Source organism: Bos mutus, chromosome 16, assembly GCF_027580195.1.
Source record: "Bos mutus isolate GX-2022 chromosome 16, NWIPB_WYAK_1.1, whole genome shotgun sequence".
Lineage (NCBI taxonomy): Eukaryota > Metazoa > Chordata > Mammalia > Artiodactyla > Bovidae > Bos > Bos mutus.
The window spans coordinates 42230596-42255195 of NC_091632.1; the positions used below are offsets into that span (position 1 = coordinate 42230596).

A 24600-nucleotide genomic window follows, 5' to 3' on the forward strand; every position below is an offset into this window, starting at 1 on the left:
TCTTAGGACCTTGATTTGATCGTTTTCTTTATTAAATAAAAACTGTCGACTTAAAAAAATAGTCACAACATAAAAGTCAAGAGTTATGTTTTATTTGGTGGGAATTTTAAGACGGCAAGCCTGGGAGACAGCATCCCAAGTAACCCTGAGAGAACTGCTACTGATAAAGTGGTGGTGGGGGGGTGGTGCGGAGGAGTGAAATTATATAGAAGTTTGCAACAAGGGGCAAGTAGTCTGAACATCAAAAGATTATTATTAATTATGAAAAAACAGATATCTCAAGTTAAGGAATTTAGCACTTTTCTGTGTATGAAAAGATGCAAGAGCCTGGGCTTGCAGAAATCATTCCTTTCATATGCATCTCAGCTAGCGGAGCCAGAATCCTGCGTTTTTTCACATGCCCGCGCCCCGCCACCAATACCCCCAGCTCCTTAGAGCTGGTCTATGAGAGCTTCATCCTTCTTCCTGGGCGCCCTCGGGGCTCAGATATTCACATTTGGAGGGCCGGAATCGCCGATGGCTGTGACATCTTTGTGTGTTGACACGGCAGGAAACACTCCACTTCTGGATACAGATATAAACTTGTTTTGAAGAAGGGCAAGGTGTAGCTTCCAGAGGCACCTGGGCTGACGCCCCTCCAGCCCGAGACGGAGGGGGGCAGGCGAGGCAGGCGGAGGGTTAGAAGAAGCGGCAGGAGGACCTGCTGTTTTTCCTGTTGCAAGTAAAAGGGAAACAAAGTGGGAAGTGGAGTGTGCGGGCTGTCAGCAGGCGGGGCACCGCGCCCCGCCTCCGTCCCTCGAGGCTCACTCGCGCCCAGCGCCGGAGCTCCCAGCGGCTGCCAGCTGCGCCCGGACGGGTAAGCGCTCACCTCCGGCTGAGTCTGGGGGGTGGGGGAGAGGACCGGGACCAGGGACTTCGGAGGACTTAGGGGGACCACGAAGAGACGGGGGACCGGCTTGTGGACGTCTCCCGGCGCGAAGAGCCGGTGCACCCGGGTCCTGTGCACCCGCCGGCGTCTAGCGAGCCGGGCGAGGGGGCGCCCCCCGGAACTTGGGCCAAGGTTGTGCGCGGGGTCGGGGCAGCCCCCGGAGCATCCTCCGAGAGAGGGGTGCACACAGCTCCCGTGCACGGGGACTGTATGCCCCGCGGAGCGGGACCGGGGAGGTCCCGGGCCCGAGGCGGGGTACGGGGTGCGCTCCCGCGGCAAGACAGCCTCGTATGCACCAGCCGAGCCCAGGGAATGACAGCGCTTAGCCGCGTGCGCCCTGCCCCGGGGGCTGGCGAGCGGGACCCGGGGCGCCCGGGCTATGCCGTGGGGTGCAGGCTACGTTCTCTACGGCGGTTCCGCCTCCCCCCACCCCCGCCCCGAGCTCCGGTCGAGCCTTGGGGAGAGGGGTGCACACACCTCCCTTGCGCCCTGGCCCGGTGCACCCTCCCCAGCCCCGGAGAGCGGGACCCGGGGCTGGAGAGAGGCCAGGGAAGGCGTTGCCGGGCGCTTGGACTTGCGGCAGGTCCTTCCCTCCGGCCCTGGCGGGGCTCGGGCCGCTGGCGCCGCTCACCGCGTGTTTACTGCAGCGGCGCGCCGAGACCAGCGCCGGATCTGCGGCTGGGTCCGGGTTACGGCGGCAAAACCGCCTTCAGCTTTGCATTTCCGGACTCTTTTTTTTTTTCTTTCTTTCTTTCTTTCTTCTTTTTAATACTCTTACCCTCAATTCAGCCTGAATGAGGCTGCTGCTGCTGCCTTTTTTTTTTTTTTTTAATCGCGTTTCCTGTTTTTATTTAGGGTCCGTCCTGTGCACCCACTTCTCTGAGATCGAGGAGAGAGAGACCGGGGAACTTTTTTGGGGACCGGGACGTGTGGGCGGGGGCACTGCTTTGCCGTCTGCGCCCTGAGCCCTGCTCGGGTGGGGAGATGGAGAGCCAGGAGAGGACTGATAGGAGGCGCTTCGGGAGGGGAAGCGAGTGGGGATGGGATTTCCGGGGTCGGAGTGGGGGACGCCGTGGGGCAGCCAGTGCCGGCGGCCCAAGTACCAGGTTCAAGCGCAGCACCCTTGGGATCTGCCCAGTTTGCATATGGAGCGGTCTGGAGCCGTTGGATGATTGGGCAGCTTTCATTTCGTTCAGGTGTCCCCAGGAAGGAGGGCGCTGTGGGTCTCGAACCCCACTGGACCATCAAATGGGGCTTCTTTCCCCCGGGGCTCCTGCAGAAACCCCGACAGACGCCACCCCCAGAAATGTCCTGCAAGCACGGTCACGCGTGTGTGAGATGTGTGCCTTGGGGCAGGTAGCAGCTTCCTTTCCCAGGAATCTCCCCGGGAAAGGTTCACTGCTCCAGAGCGACTTTGAAACCGAGAAGTAATACCACTGCTCACTTCCAGAGGGGCTGCACACCCACCGCTGGCGTGCCTGAGTGCCTCAGTGTTCTTCTCAAGTGAATGGTGCCATAGGGTTTTTTCCATATATCTTCAGTTAACCAGGCGCTGAATGAGGGCTCCATTTGTACTGGAGGAAACCAAGGCTCAGCACAGTGAAAACTTACTGACCCACACGTTTACAGTTAGCTGATCCAGAATCCTGGTTCCTTTAGACGCCAAAGCATTTAGTCATCTGATAGTGTTGCTGTTTGCAGATGAAGAAGAATGTATGTCGCCTAACAGTTTGCTTGGTGTTCGGACCTGGGATGTGGGGTGTCCTTTCAGAGCCAGAGTCTAAGGTACCCACCTGGATGCTTTCCTGTAAAACCTTGCTACCTTTACCCACCAGGTTTGAGGAACATGATAAGTGGGGGTGAAGATTCTTCTGATTTAGGAGGCTGCCAGCAAACACAAGGAGAGCAGAATAGAGCTTTCTCTTCTGTTCTCCTCAGAGCAGAAATCGCCAACCCCTTCACATTCCCATGTCCTGCTGTGGCTTAATGTCTTGATGGTGGGATTCTGTCCATCCTGGCTCAGGAGAGCTCTGACTAGCACATACTGAGGTTCATTCTCTTCTGGTGCTTTCAGCAAAGTAGTGGAAAACACCCGGGGTGTGGTGGTGGGGTGGGAGGATGAGTATACTCTTAAAACCTAGTTGGCAGTTGCCAGTTCTAAAGACAAGCCAAGCTTACTTCCCCTCACCTCTCCACCCACCTTTAGAAACAACACTGCCAATACAGATGTTTCTGGAATTAGGGCAACTGCCCCAGAGGTCCTTCTGGCCATGCTGATGTCCCTTTCCGGCGGGACAATCTGCAATTTTGCTGCTTTAGTCCTTGCCCAGGAAGGACAGGTAAAGTACACCTTTGAATGATGCTTGGGGCTCCGTTCTTTCTCTTGCTTTATTACGGATCCCCCCGGGGGCCAAGGCTAAAAACAAGGCAGGCTGGCAGGGAGAGTACCAGCCCCTGGGGGTGCTTACAAGGCAAGACAATCCATAAGTAGAGACCAGCCTCAGACCTGGTTAGCTTTGCTTTTGTGCCTATGTCAAGGGAGATTGTGGGGTGGGGAGAGAATGGGGGAGTATGAGGGGTCAGTTCCTGCTTCACCTTGTTTTCCTTTAATTGCACAGTTAAAGGGAGAAGTGAATGTGCAACTTATGAAGCAATTCCCCTTTGGTTAGCTGATTTTTCAAAACCATTTTTTTAAGAGAGCACCTCCCTCCCTCCAGCTGCTTCTGTGGGTCTGACGGTGGGGCTTGGGGCCCCACCAAGTGTTTCCTTACCGTGGGACCTCAGAGGAGCTCTTTCCGCCACTCTCCAGAGGACAAACACTTTTCCCAGCCGAGCGGTTGGAAGGGCAGGACTGGAGGGCAAGGCTCCCAGGAGGGTCAAGGAAGGTCAGTGCCCCGCTGCCCCCGGGTCAGAGTCAAGACGCGTGTGGTAATTAGCCGCCAGCCCGGGGAGGGTGGTGGGAGCCTGACTGATTTGGGAGAAAGGAAAGCATCTTCATTTTGGGGCCACTGCTGGTGTTTCATAAATGACAAAGGTTGCAAAACTCCTCCTCTCTCCCTGCAGTTAATGCTAAAACTGAATTTTCTTCAACTTGGTTGGTGGAAATCCCCTGCAATCATATCAGAAATACTGCCAGTTTCAAGGTGGGGGAAGAAAACAATTTAAAAAACTGGGGAGCCTCTCTCTTCACTCTTTTCCTTGCAGACAAATACTGACTTGCTTTGGATCATTCCAAAATCTGGCTCCCTCTCCCTTCCCTGGAGGCCAGCACAGCCCCTGGGGCCTGAGGTTGGTGCTGCACTGGTGTGGCTTGTAGAAGTCTCCACTCCTCCCCATCAGAGGTGGTGACCTGACCCCCCTCAGAGAAGGGCTCCTGGGGCTTCTCCTGGAAATGGGTGTTTTCCAAGGCTGCTTACTTTCTGAGCCGAGAGGGAGAGTCCTCAGAGTGATGGGTGTGTCTGTTCCTAAAGTGGTATTTCAGTTCACTGTGTTTCACTCACTTTGGGGGAAATTGCTTTTTCCACTTAGAGGAAATGCCAGGAACGTGACAGTAAGTGGGGATGGGGGGATGGGCGAGGGGAGAGCTGCAGAAAGGGAGTAAGCTGCTTGAACTGGATTGTACTGTCTTGGAGGGATGCCGTATTGTTTCCCGTGGCTGTCAATAACAAATTCTTACAGTTTTTGTGGCCCAAAACAACACAAATGTATTCCCTCACAGTTCTGGAGCCCAAAAGTTCAAAATCAAGGTGTCTGTATGGCCTCCCTCTCTCCAGGGACCCCCCCTACCTCTTCCAGCTTCTGAGGGCTCCAGCTGTTTTTGGCTTGTGGCAGCATCATCTGATCTCTGCCCCTGTGTTCACACGGCTCCTCCTCTCTGTCTTCTCCTCTTGTGTCTCTTAGAGGGACAGCTGTCATTGGATTTGGGGTCCACCTGAACAGTCCAGGATGAATTCATCTCAGGGTCCTTAATTACATCAGCAAAGACCCTTTCTACACAAAGTTAATTTTCCAAATAATTCATGGGTTCTGGGGATGAAGGCAGACATATCTTTAGGGGCCACCATTCAGCCAACTGCAGAAGGACGGGAGTGTGTTTCTTTGGTATTTTCTGGGGAAGGTTTGAGCACAGTTGTCTTTGCAGGGAATGGAACGCTTCCTACATCTGGGCCCTGTACTTTCCTGTGAGTGCAATCAGGCAAGGATTTCAGAGTCACCAGAGGTCCTGTAGTCACCAGCCTTCCTTCCGCCCTCCTGCTGCCCTCTCCCCAGCTTTGTGAACTGGCAGCCGCCTTAGAAGTTAGCTCTGCTGTGAGTAGCACCCTCCACAATCAGGGTCCCAAAGGCAGAAAAGAAAATTCCTGGAATTCAAAGGAACTGCCAAGAGACCAGGCTCTTCACCTGCAGGGAATTGTTTCAGCCCCTCTTAGTCTTCTTTGGTCCTACCTGACCTAGGACAACGCTTTCTCAGCTCAGGGCTCCCCACCTCTGTCTGGGGACACACAGCCCTTCCCATTTTGGAGTTTCGTCTCTTGAGCAGTTGTTGGACTGGCTCAGTTTTGTTGCTATGTCCCTATGTCCTCCTGAGCAGCCACCATTGTGAGGTGGGGTAGGATGGTGCTGGTGGTGTGGGAAGGGATTTGGGGAGCCCCATCCCTATTACTGAAGCTTGTAGGGATGGAAGCTCTCTGGAGGGGCAGGGCTCCTATTCCACCTCCCCTGTAGAATTGCAAAGGGGCATTGCCTTTTTTTCTGTTGGTTGTGAAATCTTGGAGACATGCTGTCTTCTCAATAGGGAAGCAGGTTCATAGCTGTGATACTGAAACTTTAAGTCCTTTATACATAGGCGGGGTGGGGTGCAGAGGTGATGGAGGAATTGCCATATGGAAGAAAAAGTACGTCTTTGGAGTCAACCAGACTTGATTTTAATCCCAATCACTTAAAAAAATTTTTTTTATGTGGACCATTTTTAAAGCCATTTATTGAATCTGGTACAGTGTTGCTTCTGTTTTATGTTTTGGTTTTTGGACCTAGAAGCATGTGGGATCTTAAGTCCACTACCAAGGATCGAACCCATACCCCCTGCGTTGGAAGGCAAAGTCCCAACCCCTGGGCCACCAGGGAAGTCCTTCCCAACCACTAGGCAAATCACAGAACCCTCGCAAGCCTCAGAGTCCCCAGTTTTAACAACTGGAATAGCAATTTTATCGCCAGTCTTGAGCATTTCATATAGTCATGTTTAAAGTGCCAGGCACACTTTTATGTCTATAAAAGAGCTGATGTGTACAGGGTGTGTAGAATGTCTTGTGGGATTTTAGTTCCATGACCAGGGATGGAACCTGGGCCCTCAGAAGTGAAAGTGTGGAGTCCTAACCACTGGGCCACTTTTCCATTTTTTAATGTGCATTTTTAATTGTGACCAGTGTGCTGTGTGCCTAGTCTCTGTCGTGCTCGATTCTTTGCAACCCCATGGACTGTAGGCTGCCAGGCTCCTTTATCCATGTGGATTCTCCAGCAAGGATACTGGAGTGGGTTGCCTTGCCCTCCTCCAGGGGATCTTCCCAACCCAGGGATCGAACCCTGCATTAGGCATATGCTTTTTTACTTTAATTTTTATGTTTTAATTGTGGTAAAATATATGTAAAATTTACCATTTAGACCATTTTTTCAAGTGTATTTCATTCTGTGGCACTTAGTACATTCACATCATCATCAACTATCACTGCTGTCCATCTCCAGAATTTTTTTGTTTTGCAAAATTGAAACTCTACCCAGTAAACGCTAATGCTCTCCCCACCTCAGCCCCTGGCAACCACCACTCAGCTTTCTGTCTCGGAATTTGACTACTCTTGGTACCTGATACAGATGGAACCGCACAGTACTTGTCCTTTTGTGACTGGCTCGTTTCACTCAGCATCATGACCTCTGGATTCATCTGTGTTGCAGCATGTGTCAGAAGCCCCCCCCCCATTTTTAAGGACTGAATAATATTCTATTGTACGGATGGACCGCATTTTGCTTATTGAGTCATCTGTCGACGGACACTTGGTTACTTCCACTTTGGGGCTATTGTGAATAATGCTGCTATGAATGTGGATGTTCACAGATATCTGTTTGGGTCCTTGCTTTGAATTCTTTTGCCTATATACCCAGAAGCGTAATTGCTGGATCATATGATAATTCTATACTTAATTGTGTGAGGGGCAAATCATGTGCTTTTGTAATTTGCTTTTTTCACTTAATGGGGGCACGTACGTTAGCATTCCACATCACTTCATCACCTGGTTATCCTTTTATTGGCAGGATAAATGTCCTAGTGCAGGGACACCATTACTTTCTCCGGCATCCTCCACTGCGGGACATTTATCTTGCTTCCAGGCACGCACACACACACACACACACCACTTTTGAAGCACTGTAACAGATATTTTCAGGCATCTGAATTTTCCTGTATTCAAGAATTATCATCAAAGGTATTGACCATTTTTATGGCTCGTGGAGCTAAATATTTTTCCAGGAAATATTGAATGAGTTTATCCCAGTGATATAGAATAGTTTCATGATGGCATTTAATAATATTGGTAAAAAATGTTTTACTAATTGGCTTAAAAGGTAGTCATCTTGAATTTTTTTTGCTTTATTTATTTATTTTGCTAATGAAGCTAAATAGCTTTCTTTTTGGTTGTTAGCTGTAGGTATAGCATGAGGTTTGCTGCAGTATAACATAGCAATTAAACCCTTGACCTCTAGAATTGGATGGAACTCTGGAATTTAAACTGTAGTTTCCCTACATTCCTGCTGTGTGACCTTGAGATTTCTTACCTTCTGTGATCCTCGGTTTCCTCTTCTGTTAAGTGAAGCTAATGGGACCTGTTCCTAGTGTTGTCTTAAGGATTAAATGAGATAAACTAGAAAATGAACATCACATATCATATAGTTGATACTCAGCCCACCAGGCTCCTCTGTCCAAGGAATTCTTCAGGTAAGAATACTAGAGTGGGTTGCCATTCCCTTCTCCAGGGGATCTTCCCCACCCAGGGATCAAACCTGGTCTTCCATATTGCAGGCAGATTCTTTACCGTCTGAGCCACCAGGGAAGCCCAAGCCTACAGCACCTGATATTCTCAGGCAATCTCCCATCCCAAGTACTAATCAGGCCCAATCCTGCTTAGCTTCTGAGATCAGACAAGATCAGGTGCATTTAGGGTGGTATGGCCATAGGAATGGGCTTCTCAGGCGGTGCAAGTGGTAAAGAGCCCACCTGCCAATGCAGGAGAGGTAAGAGCTGTGGGTTTGATCTCTGGGTTGGGAAGATCCCCTGGAGAAGGGCAAGGCAACCTACTCCACTACTATTGTTATTATCATTATTTTATTTAACAAGTCTCCATTTACCCTCAAGATTAATCTTGTTACTACAGGGAGAGATGGTTTACGCTTAAGCCAAAAGGATTTGGGTTAAGCATGGGGATCCATTTTTCTGCTATAAAGGTAGACCATCAGCCCTTCTGTCAAAATGGACCTAGTCCCCAGCTGTCTGCCTGGATCTGGGTGTGAGCCTCCCTGGGGCAAATGCATGAACCGATGCTTGCTGAGAGGTATGGCGGGACGGAGGGGCTGCAGGACCCTGTGCTCTGGGGTCCCATCACCCCTGTAGCATGGAAATGAGGGTAAAGACTTACGAATGGTGGAGTCCAGAATTCATCTTGGTGATCGTTTCTGTCCACATCCAGTCACTCCTTCTTGCAGTTTGGTCCCACAGGCGCAGGACCCTGGGGTAGCACCAGCGTGGGTTGCTGACCATGAAGCAGCCTTTTGCAGCCCCTTAGAGTAAAAAGTAAAGCTTCCTTAGTGGCTCAGTGGTAAAGAATCCTGCCTGTGTAGGAGACACAAGAGACGTGAATTCGATCCCTGGGTGGGGAAGATCCCCTGGAGTAGGAAACGGCAACCCATTTCAGTATTTTTGCCTGGAAAATTCCATGGACAGAGGAACCTAGTGGGCTATAGCCCACGGGGTCACAAAGAGTCGGACACAACAGCACAGCAGAGTGAAACGGCGTCCAAGCTCCTCTCAAGCGCGTGTCAGGTAGCCTCAGGTGAGGGTCGTCCATCCCACACACATTTGGTTTAAGCATGCATTTTCCTCTTTGCTGCCGACCTGTGTCTGAGGAGGATATCAATAAAACCAGGGTCTTGATCTCAAACAGCTTCATGAGAAATTTCTTCTAGTGGAAAAACCACCAAAAACCCCCCTAACTTTCCCTCTCACCTGTCCCTCTTAAAAAACGCCATTGAAAAACCTTTCTCATGTTTAGAGCCAATGAAAAGATGAGCAAAACCACACACTTGTTTCTGATGGTTCATGGGTCCAAAAGCCAGCTCACTGGGTTATGAATCTTTTTTCCCTATTGTGTGGTGTGACGAATATTTGAATAAATATTCACCTACTGTCACTGGGAAAGCAGTGCTCTATTTTTAATTAAGTGCACCCTGTGTCTTATATGAGGGAGCTTCATAAGATGTGTGAGGCTTAGTATTTCCAGTGGGAGGCACAGTGTTTGAGAATGAGTAAAGAGAAAGTCTAATGTTCATGTCAAAAGCAAGAGTTTAGGAACTAGAGGGAAGTTGAGATCTTGGCTTTCATCCTAAATGCTTAGTGACCTTGACCTCTCTGAGCCTCCGGATTTTCATCTGAAAATTGACATAACCGTATCTCTTTTATTGGATTGTCATGAGGATTAGAAATAAGGAAAAACCTGTATTAGTTTGGAATGAGCACTTCAAAAGTTGCTGTGTTTGCCACTGGATGAATGAATCTTTGCAGCCCACACTGTAGGACTGAATGGATTTTAAATGACAGGTATCTTTGTCATAAGTTGTTGAGGTTTGCTTTTGTGCTAAGGTTTATTCAACCACTATCCTTTTTTCTTTTTTTTTTTTTTTCACTTTTTGGCTATGCTGCTTGGCATGTGGGATCTTAGTTCCCTAACCAGGGTTCAACTCTCGCCCCCTGCATTGAAAAACAGTGTGAAATCTTAACAACTGGACCACCAGGAAAGTCCCCAGTCACTATCTTATTTGATTCTCCCACAATGATCCTTTTGGAATGCACAGGGTGTGTGTCAGTAAATACCCCCATTTTACAGATAAGGGTTGGAATCGCTTTGCCCTTTGTTATCAGCCTGTTCCTCTCAGATGTGCCAAAGCCAGGAGGTTCTTTTTTTTTTTTTTTTTTTTTTCCAGCTTTTTCTAACTGTTCAAGGTCTGGAGGAGCTCGGAGGACAGAGGCTGAGAGGGTGGAGGTGAGGCTTCTAGTGAGGTCTGCCATCAGGTGATCTTGGCCCCATCACCTGCAAGCTGCAGCAGCGAGATGGGGGTGCCCAAACGGGCAGGCTGCTCTGAAGGCAGCCATCCCAGGACAGCTTTCTGCTGCAGGTTTGTGGGAAAGTGGTTGGGAGATGGCTAGGCAGCTGGCCATGACCTTTACCCTCATGGACCTTGCTTCTCCAACTTTCCCACCCACTCCTCCCACCAGAGAGATGGGATTGTGACCCTAGCCTGCTGCAGCCCACCCCAACCATGACCTTGCTTTGAAGCTTCAAGTTTTATTTTTAATCCTAACAATAATTTTACATTCTATTCCTCGATAATCCATGTTTATTTTGCTGTTCCCCCTTACTTTTGAGTCAGATGGATGCTCTGGGAAGATGTTTATGTTCTTGCTGTGGCTTCCGTTATTCCCACCCCAATGTCTCCAACTACAGTTTGAAAAACAGATTAAGGCAAAACAGCGATTAGATTAGATGCAACTGTGATGAGATACCTAGCTTCTTAGGAGCACTTTAAAAAAAATTATTACTTTATTTGGCTGCACTGGGTCTTACTTGCAGCATGCAGGATATAGTTTCCTGACCAGGGATCAAACCCAGGCCCCCTGCATTGGGAGTGCAGACTCTTAGCCACTGGACCACCAGGGAGGTCCCATAGGAGCCCTGTTATCCTATGTGATTCATTGACTGATTAACTGAAACTTCAGTTTAGGTAGATAATTATGAAAATGCTGCATCTCAAATCTAAGCATCTTAACTTAAAACATATCCCCGCGTACTGATGTGGGACTTCCCTGGCTGTTCAGTGGTTAAGACCCCAAGCTCCCGATGCCAGAGGATCTGGTCAGAGAACTAAGATCCCCCTTGTCATGCAGCATGCCCTCCTCCCACCCCCAAAAAAGTACATAGATGTACTGATGTGAGGCCAAGAGCTTTTGTTTGATTGGTTCGTCATTCTTAAGTAAGGCGTAGAATCCTTTGTCAATTCTCATTCTTCTCCCCTACCTTTTACAGTTGCTTTGCTCAGTCTCATTTAATGGAAACTTTGTTTTAGTGACTTGTCTTTACTGTTTTCTAAAGCACTCAATTCCATTTTCATGGAAACAGCTCTTTCTGGTCACACCCATATTTCATCCACTTATCCGCTGACCACACTGTGTAATTACAAAGGTGAACAGCTGGCATGGGTGTGCTTGGGCATAAGAACAGCTAAGTCTTTCAGAGACCAAACCTGCAGCCTGGTATCCTGAGTCGTCAGCACGATGAGACCATCAGTCAAGGTGTCTTGAAGAGGGAATGGTGAGCACAAATCCCCAATTCTGCTACAGAGAGGTCGGGGGGCGGGGGAGATGGGGGAAGACGGCAGAATCACAGAGCCTGGGTGAGAGGCGGAGTTTGACCTAGAACTCCCATCTCAAAGACACCAGCCCCTCACCCTGAGGAGCACAACAAGCTCCAGAAAAGGGATCTTTCACACTAGTTTCTTTAGCAGTATTTATACCAATGAGCCTTGCTATTGGCCAGCTCTGAATTGCCACCTTAGTCTAGCTTGCCACATCTTTTAATAACAATAAAAACAAACACTTTTGTAGCACCTACTCTGTGCTACATGGTATTCTGGGCACTTTGAAAATACTAACTTATTTATTTATTTATTTGGCTACGCCAGGTCTTTAGTTGTGCATGTAGGATCTTGTTCCCCGAACAGGGATCGAACCCTTCTGCATTGAGAGTAAGAGTTTTAGTCACTGGACCACCAGTTGTTGTTGTTGTCAGTAGCTAAGTCGTGTCCTACTCTTTATGAAGCCACAGACTACAGCCCGCCAGGCTCCTCTGTCCTTCACTATCTCCCAGCATTTGCTGAAATTCATGTTCACTGAGTGTGTGATGCTATCTAACCATCTCATCCTCTGCCACCCACTTCTCCCTTTGCCTTCCATCTTTCCCAGTATCAGGGTCTTTTCCAATGAGTCAGCTCTTCTCATCAGGTGGCCAATGCACTGGAGCTTCAGCTTCAACAACACCAGGGAAGTCCCCCAAATACTAATTTCTTCTTTGAAGCACTCTCATGATCTGTGTTTTACAGAAGGGGGAACTGAGGCACAAAGAGGTTTAGTAACTTATCTAGGTATTACTCAGAAAGGAAGCGGCAGAGCTTGCTCCTCACCCCTGTCCTGTGCTGTCTCCAAATGTGCCCCCTTATTGCCCAGGAGGGGAACCTGGATCCCAGGTGGGAGGAGGGCTGAGGCCTCTGGGAGCCCATCAGCTGTGCAGAGGGTCATCCCCGCCCTGTTCTCACCGATTCCCTCTGTCTCCAGGCTAACTTGGGGTCCAGACAGCCTTTCTGTTCTTGCAGTCCTTGTCTCGGTGGAACTGGCCTCCTGGGTTCTGCTCCTCTACAGAGAGAGGTGCCAGGAGGATGCAGCTTCTGGTACCCAGCCCACCCCAGTCTGCCCAGGTAGTGCCCATTCAGCCCTCTGTCCAGCGGAAGCAGGGCCCGACCTCTGCAACCTCAATTTCTTCCTTGCCCAATTTCTTCCTTGAGCCTTTCGTGGGAAGTCCACCCAAGGGTCCTCAACCTAATGGGTGACACAGTCATGGCAACAGGACTCAAGTGTCTTCTTGACCCGTGGCCCAAATCTGGTTCCTCTGCACACCCAGGAAAGGGAGTATGGTTCAGTGGTGAGAGCAGGGCTCGGGGGTCAACCCGGTTCACGTCTGCCTCTCCCATCACTAGCTGTGCAACGTCACCTCCTCGAGCCTCACCCTCCTCCTTCATGAAACAGAAGGCCTGCCGTAGGGGCTTCTTGTGATGATTAAATGCAAAAACGGACGTAAGGCACCTAAAATGTGCTGGCTCGTGACAGGTGCTTAGTGATGGGGCGATCCTTGCTGTAGCCCCAGAGATGGGCTTGACAACTGATGAAGAGGCTGTTGTTGTTTTAATGTTTATTTATTTATTTGGCTTTGGCAGGTCTTAGTTGAGGCACACGCTGTCTTTATTTGCAACATGTGAACTCTTAGTTACAGCACGTGGAATCTAGTTCCCTGACCAGGGATTAAACCCGGGCCCCCTGCATTGACAGCATGGTGGCTTAGCCACTGGACCACCAGGGAAGACCTGCAGCTATTGTTTTGAACCTATCTGGTAGATTCCTGGGGAGAAGCAGCCTGGAGACCTGGAAGTAGAAGGAGACGTAGAGAGCATCTGCCAAGGAGAGGTGGAATGAGATGGGTGATGGAATGAGACGTTCAGAGTTCTCTGTGGTCCCTGAGGCTTACAGGTTGTCTTCAGATCTGGGGTTTCCTAACAACAGGAGAGAAGGACGTGCAAACCTGTGGCTGAGTGGGGAAGGAGGAGGTTGGAGGCTGAGCCTAGGGAAGGGAGCCTAGGAGAATGGAGTACACTGCCAAGTGGCTGAGACCCTTAGGAGGGGAAGCCATCTCCACTGCCACCCTGAAAGTGTGTGTGTGTGTGTGTGTAATTCGTTTGGGGTCAGGACAGGAGAGATGAAGTTGAGTTTGCAGAGTTGTTTTTTTATTTATTTATTTTTGTCTGTACTGGGTCTTCGCTGCTGCATGGGCTTTTCTCCAGTTGCAGCAAGCAGGGGCTACTCTCTAGTTGCGGTGTGCAGGCCTCTCACTGCGGTGGTTTCGCTTGTTGCAGAGCACAGGCTCTAGGTGCTCGGGTTTTGGTAGTTGTGGCATATGAGCTCGGTAGTTGTAGTTCCTGGGCACTAGAGCACAGGCTCAGTGGCTGTGGCACCCTAGCTTAGTTGCCTGATCCAAGGCATACAGGATCTTCCTGGATTAGGGATGGAATCTGCGTGTCCTGAACTGGCAGATGGATTCTTTACCATTGAGCCACCAGGAAAGCCCTGCAGTTTTAAAAGATATTAATTTCTTGGGGGTCTTGAGATTGGGGTGGTCTACATCTTCTGGATATTATAGGCTGTGATTTTCCTAGATTATGCATGTGCACATTTTTAATATATGTGCTATATGTTTTATAAGTGTGTGTGTATACTATATATATTTAATTGCACAGAATCCATACAAGCTAGTTATGAAAAGTTTATTAATAAAACCTGCCCTACAGCTTCACTACTCAATGGTTTCTAACCTTTTTCAGATTTTTAAATCCTTTTTTTTTTTTTGGCATGTGGGATCTTAGGTTCCCCAACCAGGGATTGAACCTGTGCCCCCTGCAGGGGAAGCCTGGATTCTTAACCACTGGACTGCTAGGGCAGTCCCAGATTTTAAATCTTTTTGAAAATCTGTTGAAAAATCACAGACCTTCTCCCCAGAAAAAAGCTCCTAGGAGACCATTTGTATGTATACTTTCATCAGGCTCATAGAGGTCCCCAAGTTTATCCTAGAGTCTGGGAGGGTGCGGTGAAGAGCTGTTTGGGTCCGACCGCCAGCTTTTGACTCTGAAACCAACCTCAGAAGCCAGAAAGAGACGAAAGATTCCGACCTCCCAGAGGCCTCCGTGAGACACACTTGCCCCACCATGTGTTCAAAGTCTGCTTTGAAGCTGTTTCTATTTCCAGTAAATCGACCACCTCTTAGATACTATGTACCAGTGTACTCGGTGCCGTTTAAGTCTTTTTCTTTGCTCTAAATTCACGGCTTGTTTTGCCTTTCATCCAGGACCGGCTTTCCTGCATCACTGGGTAACTCTGCTGTAGGATCACCTCATTTGTGGAGGCCACTCTGTCCTTTAAGAAGTTGCAGCCTGTGGCTTTGTGGTCACCCCTTCTGCATGAAGGGCAGGTGGAGAGGCCTTCCCGGTAGAGCTGGGTGTCAACCATGCGTGGGTGGGATGGTCTGTAGGGAACAGGAAGTCAGGGCCATGTCCAGGCCCCAGATATTGGGCTCCAGGCGGCTTGAAACCCTGTAGGATGAGTATACAGACACCTTTTCACTGAATGGCAACGGTTAGCCTTCCTGAGACCTTCCCATGTCCTCTGCTCCAGGTATGAAGGGGGCCCCTCCACTTGAAGCACCCCAACGCTTTCCCCAGTCCTACGGGGGGCCAGCCTCCCTCGTGCCACTTCTGACTTGGGACAGTGACCTCACCTGGTTTCCTCTCCCACTTCTAGAACATAACAAGCTTTATTGAGATATAATTCACATGCCATAAAATTCTTTTAATGTACACAATTCAGTATTTTTTAATATAGTCACAGAATTGTGCAACCATTGCTTTAACCTGTTATAGAACATTTTTATCACTCAAAAAGAAATCTTGTAGCTGTTGTTCAGTTGCTAACTCATGTCTGACTCTTTGAAACCCCATGGACTGTAGCACGCCAGGCTTCCCTGTCCTTCACTATCTCCTGGAGTCCACCTGAACCCATGTCCATTGAATTGGTGATGCCATCCAACCACCTCCTTCTCTGTCACCCCCTTCTCCTGCCCTTGATCTTTCCCAGCATCAGGGTCTTTTCCAATGAATCTTCTCTTCTCATTAAGTGGCCAAAGTATTGGAGTTACGTTTTAATTATTCAAAAGCGAAACCTTGTATTCACTAGCAATCACTCTCCATTTCTCCTCAACCCCTTGCAGCCCTGGCAACCACTGCTCTACTTTCTGTTTCTATGAACTTGCCTCTTCTGGACATGTTATACACATGGAATCACACAGGATGTGGTCTTCTGTGTCTGGCTTCTTTCACTTGGCCTGTTGCCACTTCTTTAGGAATGTCTCTGACTCATTATTACAGTGGAGGAGTTGTTTGTACTGACTGTTCAGTCACAGGTATCGATGGAGCCTCTGCTATACTAAGCCTGGAGCAGGTGCTAGGCCACATAGTGAACACCGCAGCCATCAGTGTATTCGTTATCTACTGCTGTGTGACAAGTTACCCCAAAACTTAGCAGCTTAGGGCTTCCCTAGTGACTCAGCGCTAAAGAATCCACCTGCCAGTGCAGGAGACATGGGTTCGATCCCTGGTCTGGGAAGATCCCGCATGCTGTGGGTCAACTAATCCATTGCTCCACAACTACTGAGCCTGTGCTCTAGAGCCTGGGAGCCACAACTACTGAGCCCACACATTGCAACTACTGAAGCCTTCGTGCCCTAGAGCCTGTGTCCCACAACAAGAGAAGCCACTTCAATGGGAAGCCTGTGCGCCACAACTAGAGAAAAGCCCCAGCAGCAATGAAGACCCAGCACAACCAGAAATTAATAAATAAAATTATTAAAAATACAAAACAAAATGAAAAAATTAGCAGCTTAAACAACAAATGCTATCTTACAGTTTCTGTGGGTCAGAAGCAGGGAGCAGCTGGGGCTGCAGGTGTAAGTGGCTGGAGATACCTGCCAAGGTTTTGATACCTCAGTTCCTTGCCATGTGGGCTTCTTCACAGGATAGCTTAAGTGCCCGTATAACTTGGTTGCTGGCTTAGCCAAGAGATAAAGATGAGAGAAAGATAAAAGATTAAAAAAAAAAAGACCAAAGATTGCCCAAGATTGAAGCCCCATGTTCTTTTATAACCCAATCTCCAAGGTGACCTGGCATCACTCTGCCATATTCTGTAGACCAACCATGCTGTAATATGGGTGTTGTTGTTGTTCAGTCGCTCAGCTGTGTCCGACTCTTTGTGACCCCATGGACTGCAGCATGCCAGATCTCCCTGTCCTTCACTATGCCCTGGAGTTTGCTCAGACTCATGTCCATTGAATCGATGATGCCATCCAACCATCTCATGCTCTGTCACCCCCTTCTCCTTCTGCCTTCAATCTTTCTCAGCATTAGGGTCTTTTCTAATGAGCTGGCTCTGTGCATCGTGGCCAAAGTATTGGAGCTTCAGCTTCAGTATCAGTCTTCCAATGAATGTTCAGGGTCAATTTCCTTTAGGATTGACTGGTTTGATCTGCTTGCTGTCCAAGGGACTCTCAAGAATCTTCTCCAGCACCACAGTTCAAAAGCATCAAATATGATTGGGGACTCCACAAAGGTTTGAATACCAGGAGGGGCAAGTATCTGGGTATAGTTTCAAATAGAGAGAGGTCCTTAGGAAATCCAGGACCCCGTTGGCTCCTTCGTGAAGGGCTTACAGTGCTGACTCTGAATGAATGTTGGGTCAGCCCTGAGTTCTCTGGATGCCGTTCTCTCTTGAGGCCTCTTCCCTTCCTCCCTACTCTGTATTTCTGATTAGGGAGCTTGAATGTAATTACATTGTACTTGTTTCTACCAGATTTACCCACTTCTGTTAGAATATATTTTACAGACTTCTTTCTCCAGGTATCTGTAAATTCTGTTTGCATTTCTGTCGATGAGTGAGCCAGTTCTTGAATTTCCTTTCATTCTTGTCATCAAAAAGGGGTGTTCAATAGAACAGGCCTAGGACCCACCCCCTTGGTTTTGACCACCTCCCAGCAGGGCACTGGGTCATACCACCTAACAGTTGCAGAGACCCCTCATTGCAGGTGGCCTATAAGATCGCCTGTTTTAAATTTTTCATTTACTTCTCTGGCTGTGCCTGGTCTAGTTTCAGCATGCAGCATCTTTTAGTTGCTCCATGTGAACTCTTAGTTGCAGCATATGGGATCTAGTTCCCTGACTAGGGATTGAAGCTGGGTTCCCGGCATTGGGATCATGGAGTCTTAGGCTCTGGATTACCAGGGAAGTCCCCCATAAGATGGTCTTGAGGGGTGGGCTTGGGTCACAATAAAATGGGCACAATGTGTGTGTCCTGTCGCTCAGTCCTGTCCAGCTCTGTGCAACCCCATGGACTGTAGCCCGCCAGGCTCCTCCATCCATGGGATTCTCCAGGCAAGAATACTGGAGTGGGTTGCCATTCCCTTCTCCAGGGGATCTTCCCGACCCAGGGATCGAACCCAGGTCTCCTGCGTTGCAGGCAGACTCTTGACTGTCTGAGCCACCAGGGAAGCCCCAAATGGGCACATATCATGCATTAAAAAATTGAGACAGTTCAGTGGTTAAGACCTCGGGCTTGCAAGGCAGGGGGTGTAGGTTCCATCCCTGTTAGGGGAACTGAGATCCTACATGCTCCAAGGGGTGGTCAAAAAAAAAAAAAAAAAATCCAGCCTAGTGTCCTATAAAAGGCAGATGATTCGCTGTGAGAAGCAGCTGAAGCAGCTTTAGTTGTTGGTCTTGTGGTTTCAGCTTCCTGCTCTGCCATTTACTGTGTAGGTTTGGGTAAGTCTTGGGCCCCAGTTTCCTTAAGGAGATTATGATAATAACTACCTTGTGGGGTTGTTTTAGGACTTAATGAGATAAAGTTCCAGGTACGCATTGCTGCACGAATCACACTGGATTTAGAGCTATAAAGCAGCAACTGTTTTATTATAAGCATGGATTCTATGGGCCAGGAACTCAGATAGGGCTTGACAGGCCAGCTTGGGTGTGTTTTGTGATGTCTGGGGTCAGTGGGGAAGGCTCTCAAAGGTCAGCTGATTACTTGAACACCTGGGGGCTGGAATCACCTGGAAGTTTCTTCCTTTAAAAAAAATTTTTTTTTCAGGTTATATATTTTTTTGGTTGTGTTGGGTCTTAGTTGCAGCACATAAGATCTTTGGTGTGCGGGATCAGTCACTGCAGTGCTTGTCTAGCTGTGGTGCACAGGCTCAGTAGTTGTAGTGCACAGCCTAGTTGCTTCTTGGTATGTGGGATCTCAATACCCCAACCCGGGATCAAACCCACGGCCCCTGCATTGCAAGGCAGATTCTCAACCACTGGACCAACAGGGAAGTCCCACCTGGAAGTGTCTTCACTCCTCCAGTTGCCTGGATGGGGCTGACTCAGAGGCTGGGCTCCTATGGGACTGTCAACCCGAGTGCCTACACCGGCTTCTCTTTCTAGCTTGGGCTTCCGCACAGCATGGTGGCTCTGGGCCACACTTGCCTGATGGTCAGAACTCTGAGAACAAGCATTGCTGCTTGACTCCAAACCTAGCTGGAAGCCATTTATGGCCATTTATGGGCTCAGCTCTGAAGTCATTCAGCATCACTCCTACTATATACTCTTGCTCAAGGAAGTCAAAAGGCCTCCCTAGATATATATATATATATATATATATTTTTGCCACACCATGTGGCATGTGGGATCTTAGTTCCTTGATCAGGGATCAAACTTGTGCCCCCCTGCAGTGAAAGCACAGAGTCTTAACCTCTGGACCGCTAGGGAAGTCCCCCCGACCCAGATTTAAGGGAAGAAGACATACCAATAGATGCCTTTCCTATGAGGACTGGCCGCCATGTTTTAAAAGCTTCATGGTAAATTTGAAAACATTGAGCACAATGACTGGCGTGTTGTATGGGCCAGAAAATATTAGCGGCCGTTCCCTCTGCTGTATCTCTCAGTACTGACTGCTGCGGATCTTATTGTGTGACTTGCACAAGCCCTCTGCCCCCTATCTTAAAGAAACAATCTTAAGCTGCAGCCTTGCAGATATGTTAAAGTCTAATATTGCCAGATTCATTCATTTTACCATTTTCAAGTTTGGACCCAACTTTTAAAAATTCCCTGGCTCTTGGGTGAATTTTCTTACCCTCGCGGCTTCTCAAATGCATCTAGAGTTTTCACAAGAAGCTTCGAGAAGGTCAGTTTCCTGAGTCCCCAGGGTGTCTTTCACGTTCTTTGATGTGTGATTCACACAATCCGCTGTTGTTCCAGGCACCCTGTTTATCCCCTTACTCTAATTTTCTCGGAATGAAAATTCACAACTGACCTTTTCCCACAAACAGAGGAATAATTTTTCTACTCTAAAGTGTATAAAAAAATCTGTGACATCCTGTCCTTCCACAAGAATCACATGCTAGAATTGGAAACCTAAGACTCACAGGAAACCACGATGGAAAACAGGGTATAACCAGGTGCCCACCGCGAGGCCTGGCCAGAAGCCCTCAACCTGTGCTGTCCCAGTGCTCCTTACCTCCACTTGCCACGTTGACACTGTCTGCTAGATCTTCCTCTTTTTTATTTAGTTTTGTTTTTGGCTGCACAGGGTCTCTGTTGGTTTGCACAGGCTTTCTCTAGATGCGGCGAGTGGGGGTACCTCTTGGTTGCAGCCTGCAGGCTTCTCGTTGCGGTGGCTTCTTCTGTTGTGGAGCACAGGCTCTAGAGCCTGTCGTTGTGTAGCTCAGTTGTGTAGCTCAGTAGTTGTGGTGCACGGGCTTAGTTGCTCTGTGGTGAGTGGAATTCTCCCAGACCAGGGATCGAACCGGTGTCCCTTGCATTGGCAAGCAGATTCTTATCCACTGCACCCCCAGCGAAGTCCTGCAGGATCTTCTTTTTACCAAAGAAACAGCTCTGGAGAGATCAGGAAACTCATCCAAATCCTGGTCTAACTCCGGGGCTGGCGCTCCCACGTCTCACCAGGAGACCCTTCAACCAAGAATGCTTTCGGTTGCATGTGTGCTCAGTCACTTCAGTCGTGTCAGACTCTTTGTGATCCTATGGGCTGTAGGCCGCCAGGCCCCTCTGTCCATGGGATTCTCCAGGCAAGAGTACTGGAGTGGGTTGCCACGCCCGCCTTTGAGGGATCTTCCCAACCCAGGAATTGAATCTTTGTCTCTAATGTCTCCTGCATTGACAGCTGGGTTCTTTACCACTAGTGCCACCTGGAAAGCCCACTTTTGGGTTGACACTTGTCAGAATGAGCACTGCACACATGACCATCATTTTTAAAAATCTGTGCCTCCCCTCCCTTAATGCCCCTCCCCTCGAGGTCACAGACTCTGGAAGCCTCAGCTCAGGCACACTTTTTTGGTCTAAGCTTGGGGAATTGGCAAAAGAAAGAAACAAGCTTCAAAATTCTAATTAACTTTGCTTTTTAACTACAGATGAACCACTTTTTGAGTGATCTGGGGGTGAGAGTCTCAAAGATTAATGAAAATCTGTAAAAGTGGCAGGAGAGCAGGAGGCAGACACTCCTGTAATTACGTTCCTTCATTTCTTGTGCTTAGAGAGTAAAGGGATCAAGGGAACCGAAGGATGGGGGAATTATGTGAATAATCGTGGAGGGACTTCCCTGGCAGGCTGGTGGTTAAGACGCGGTGCTTCCATTGCAGGGGGCTTGAGTCCAGTCCCTGGTTGAGAAACTAAGATCCCATCTGCTTCACGGTGCGGCCAAAAGTAAGTAAATAAACAAATTTAAAAAACAAAACAAAACTGTGGAAACTGTCTCCTCCTTTTGAGGAGGATTATTTTCCAGAATCATCTTGTTTTTCCTAATAGAACTTAAAACAAGCATTTAACTTTTTTTTTTTTTTGGTTGTTAGTTTCATCTTTTTTTTTTTTTTTAGTATAGCCTTTCTTGTCTTAGCCCTACTCAACTTTCTTTTTTATATATAATACAACTGTGTCCCTTTAAACAAAAATTATTTATTTATTTTTGTTGCTCTAGTTATGGTGCTGGGTCTTTGTTGCTCTAGTTATGGTGACTGGGGGCTCCTCTCTAGTTGTGGTGCTTGGGCTTCACATTGCAGCAGTTTCTCCTGTTGCAGAGCATGGGCTCTAGGGCATGTGGGCTCAGTACCTGTGGCTCACAGGCTTAATTGCTCCATAGCATGGGGGATCTTCTGGGACCAGGGATTGAACCTGTGTTTCCTGCATTGGCAGGCGGATTCTTTACCACTGAGCCACCAGGGAAGTACTCCTACTCAGCTTTCTTATCTGACCACATCTAAAAATGCTATAGAGAAAGAAAAATAATTTTCCTTCTACCCTTCTAAGTTCCTGGCTGAGACCCCTCCTACCTGCCCTGTAATAAAAAGAGTAACAGGAGAAAAACAAATTTAAATACATACATATGTACGAAAGCCCCCCCCTCCAAAGACAGGAGACTCACAGAAGACACCAGATTTCTTTGTCTATACCTTTAAGACAAAGAGACAGTTTATGAATTGACAAGACAAGGGGTTTGGACTAGGGGTGGTAAGATGGTGAAGAAGTTAACAAGGTCTGCTTATACAGCCTCCATCTGTCCATGCTCGTGCTCAGTCATGTCTGACTCTTTGCAACCCTCTGGACTGTAGCCCACCAGGCTCCTCTGTCCATGGGATTTCCCAGGCAAGAATACTGGAGTGGGTTGCCATTTCCTCCTCCAGGGGATCTTCCCAGCCCAGGGATCAAACCCACGTCTCCTGTGTCTCCTGCCTTGGCAGGTGGATTCTTCACTTGACCTGTCAAGGAAGCCCCTTGCCCCTAAATTCCCTGCCTCTGGTGATTTAGGGATGTCTTTTTCCCCTTGGTGCAGGGAAGGTACCTTTCACGTGGAAGATTTATTTCCTGGTTTTAGGGGACAAAGAAGGTTCAGAGTGTCCTTTTTGCACTGGCTGTTTCTCAACTCCTTTTAATGTCAAATAATCAATATGCCAAAGTGGCATATCTGGGGTTGACATACTCTGAGCCCTTGCAATGCTGAGGGCCAGGTTTGAAAAGGGAGAGACAAGCAGAATTCCAGGAAGGTTGAAGGTTGGGATATGTGTGGGCAGCAGAGAGAAGCTGACATTTCATCACAGTCAGCTTACGTAGAAATGTCAGGACAGGGCGCAGAAGGAGTGACTGACTCATGGAGCAAATCCTCTTCCTCTTCCAGGCCTGCTGAATGTGACAAGGGGCTCTTGCAGGTGGGACCAGAGGCTCATCTGATCTCTTGCTGCAAGCTCAGGAACTTATAAAGAGGAGATGGCTGGATGGCATCACTGACTCAGTGGACATGAGTTTGGGCAGACTCCAGGAGTTAGTCAAGGACAAGGAAGCCTGGTGTGCGGCAGTCCATGGGGTTGCAAAGAGTTGGACTCGACTGAGCGACAACAGCAACAGCTTTTGGCAATAGGTAGTAGAGAAGTGGGACTCTAATTTCCTTATTCTTTATAACAATGGTGAAACTAATTTCTTGATCCACCTAACTAATTTCTTTATGGTGGTCTGGTGGTGGTGGTTTAGTTGCTAAGTCATGTCCGACTCTTGCGACCCCGTGGACTGTAGCCTCCCAGCCTCCTAAGTCATGTCCGACTCTTGCGACCCCGTGGACTGTAGTCTGCCAGCCTCCTCTGTCCATGGGGATTCTCCAGGCAAAAATACTGGAGTGGGTTGCCAATTCCTCACTTATATTTCAGAAAGGAGTTAATATATCCGAACTTGGAACCAGATCGGACACTTTGATTTTTCTTCCCTCTCTGCCACTAACTACTGGGTTGCAGATCTCTGTGAGAGAAAACATATCTGAGCATTTCATATACCACACACCAGGCACTGTCCTAGAGACTTTCCACGTGTCTGTATTAATTCACTTAATTATCTCCCAAACAGCTGATTGCATGCTGTATCTTTCTAGAATTTGTCAGTGCAGTTCCAGGACATTTGTAAATACATGCGGGATGACTTCTGTGACTTTTGCCATTTCGAAGAATCCTGGGTTTTTCTCCTGGCTCCAGAGGAAAATAATACCCTCATTTGAACATTGTTAATGGGGACCTTGCTTTGAGGTTGACTTTCAATCAAACCCAGGCTGGAGAGAAAGGAAGTCTGCACCACAGGGCCCCTAGGGAGAAGGGCACCCACGGTGCCGAAGGGACCCGCCAACACCTGTCAGCTACTTGGAAAATCTCTTCTGTTGCCTGGCCTTAGGGGGTCATTATCCTTTCCTGGTTGAGGCTTGTTAGGGATACTACCCCTCCCCAGTCAGGATGCCTGTCAGAGAACCCCTCCCTGCATGTTTGCCCATCCAAAGTCCAAGTGTGACCCTGAGGCTTATACTTCATCCTGGGAAACCCCGATTCTGTGCATTAAGGGCGGTCCTACCGACCTCCGCCCCTGCCCCCACTGGGAACGCCTCTCTCCTCGGGGTGAGTCCAGGTCCCATCCACGAGCGTACTGTCTGGGGCTGCAAGGAGGAGCAGGAGTGGAGGTGGAAGCTTGCCAGTGGCGCCCTGGGTTGGGTGCGGGGTTGTTCCCACCCAGCGGCCAGGCTCCGCCCTCTCCATAGATTGTCGGCCAAGTGCACAGCTCGCAGCGCTGTGTGGATAAAGAGTGCGGTTCAGTGTGAATGCGCGCTAGTGCGTGTGTGTCTGTGGTCTCCGCGGCTGTGTGATTGTGGGTTGACATACAGTAATTATGTGAGTGTGTGTTTGTGTGTGTACCTTCGGTCCCTGAGTATTTGTACAGGTTTATGTGACTTTGAGCATAATTGTGTGTGTCAGTTTATGTAGAAGGAGGAGAAGGAAATGGCAACCCACTCCAGTATTCTTGCCTGGAGAGTCCCATGGACAGAGAAGTCTGGCGGGTTACAGTCCATGGGGTCGCAAAGAGTGGGACACGACTTAGCGACTAAACCACCACCACCATATGACTTTCCGCATCATTGTGTGTGT

The 24600-nt window shown here is 48.6% G+C and overlaps 1 protein-coding gene and 1 pseudogene across 11 annotated transcripts in view; one reads left to right on the plus strand and one right to left on the minus strand.

The window, feature by feature from the left end:
* The first annotated feature begins 710 nt into the window (after positions 1-710).
* Positions 711-24600, plus strand: part of PIK3CD (phosphatidylinositol-4,5-bisphosphate 3-kinase catalytic subunit delta) — a 61950-nt gene continuing 38060 nt past the window's right edge. For 2 of the 11 annotated variants that reach the window (XM_070385203.1, XM_070385201.1), the window contains exons 1-2: positions 797-856; positions 21295-21358. The gene's annotated coding sequence lies outside the window, so the exon portion shown is untranslated. Of the gene's footprint in view, positions 857-3150; positions 3268-3688; positions 3814-21294; positions 21359-22823; positions 23064-24600 lie in introns of those variants that run through there. The other 9 variants (XM_070385194.1, XM_070385197.1, XM_070385202.1 and 6 more) reach the window with 9 other exon arrangements.
* On the minus strand, positions 8029-8148 carry LOC138991287 (5S ribosomal RNA; annotated as a pseudogene).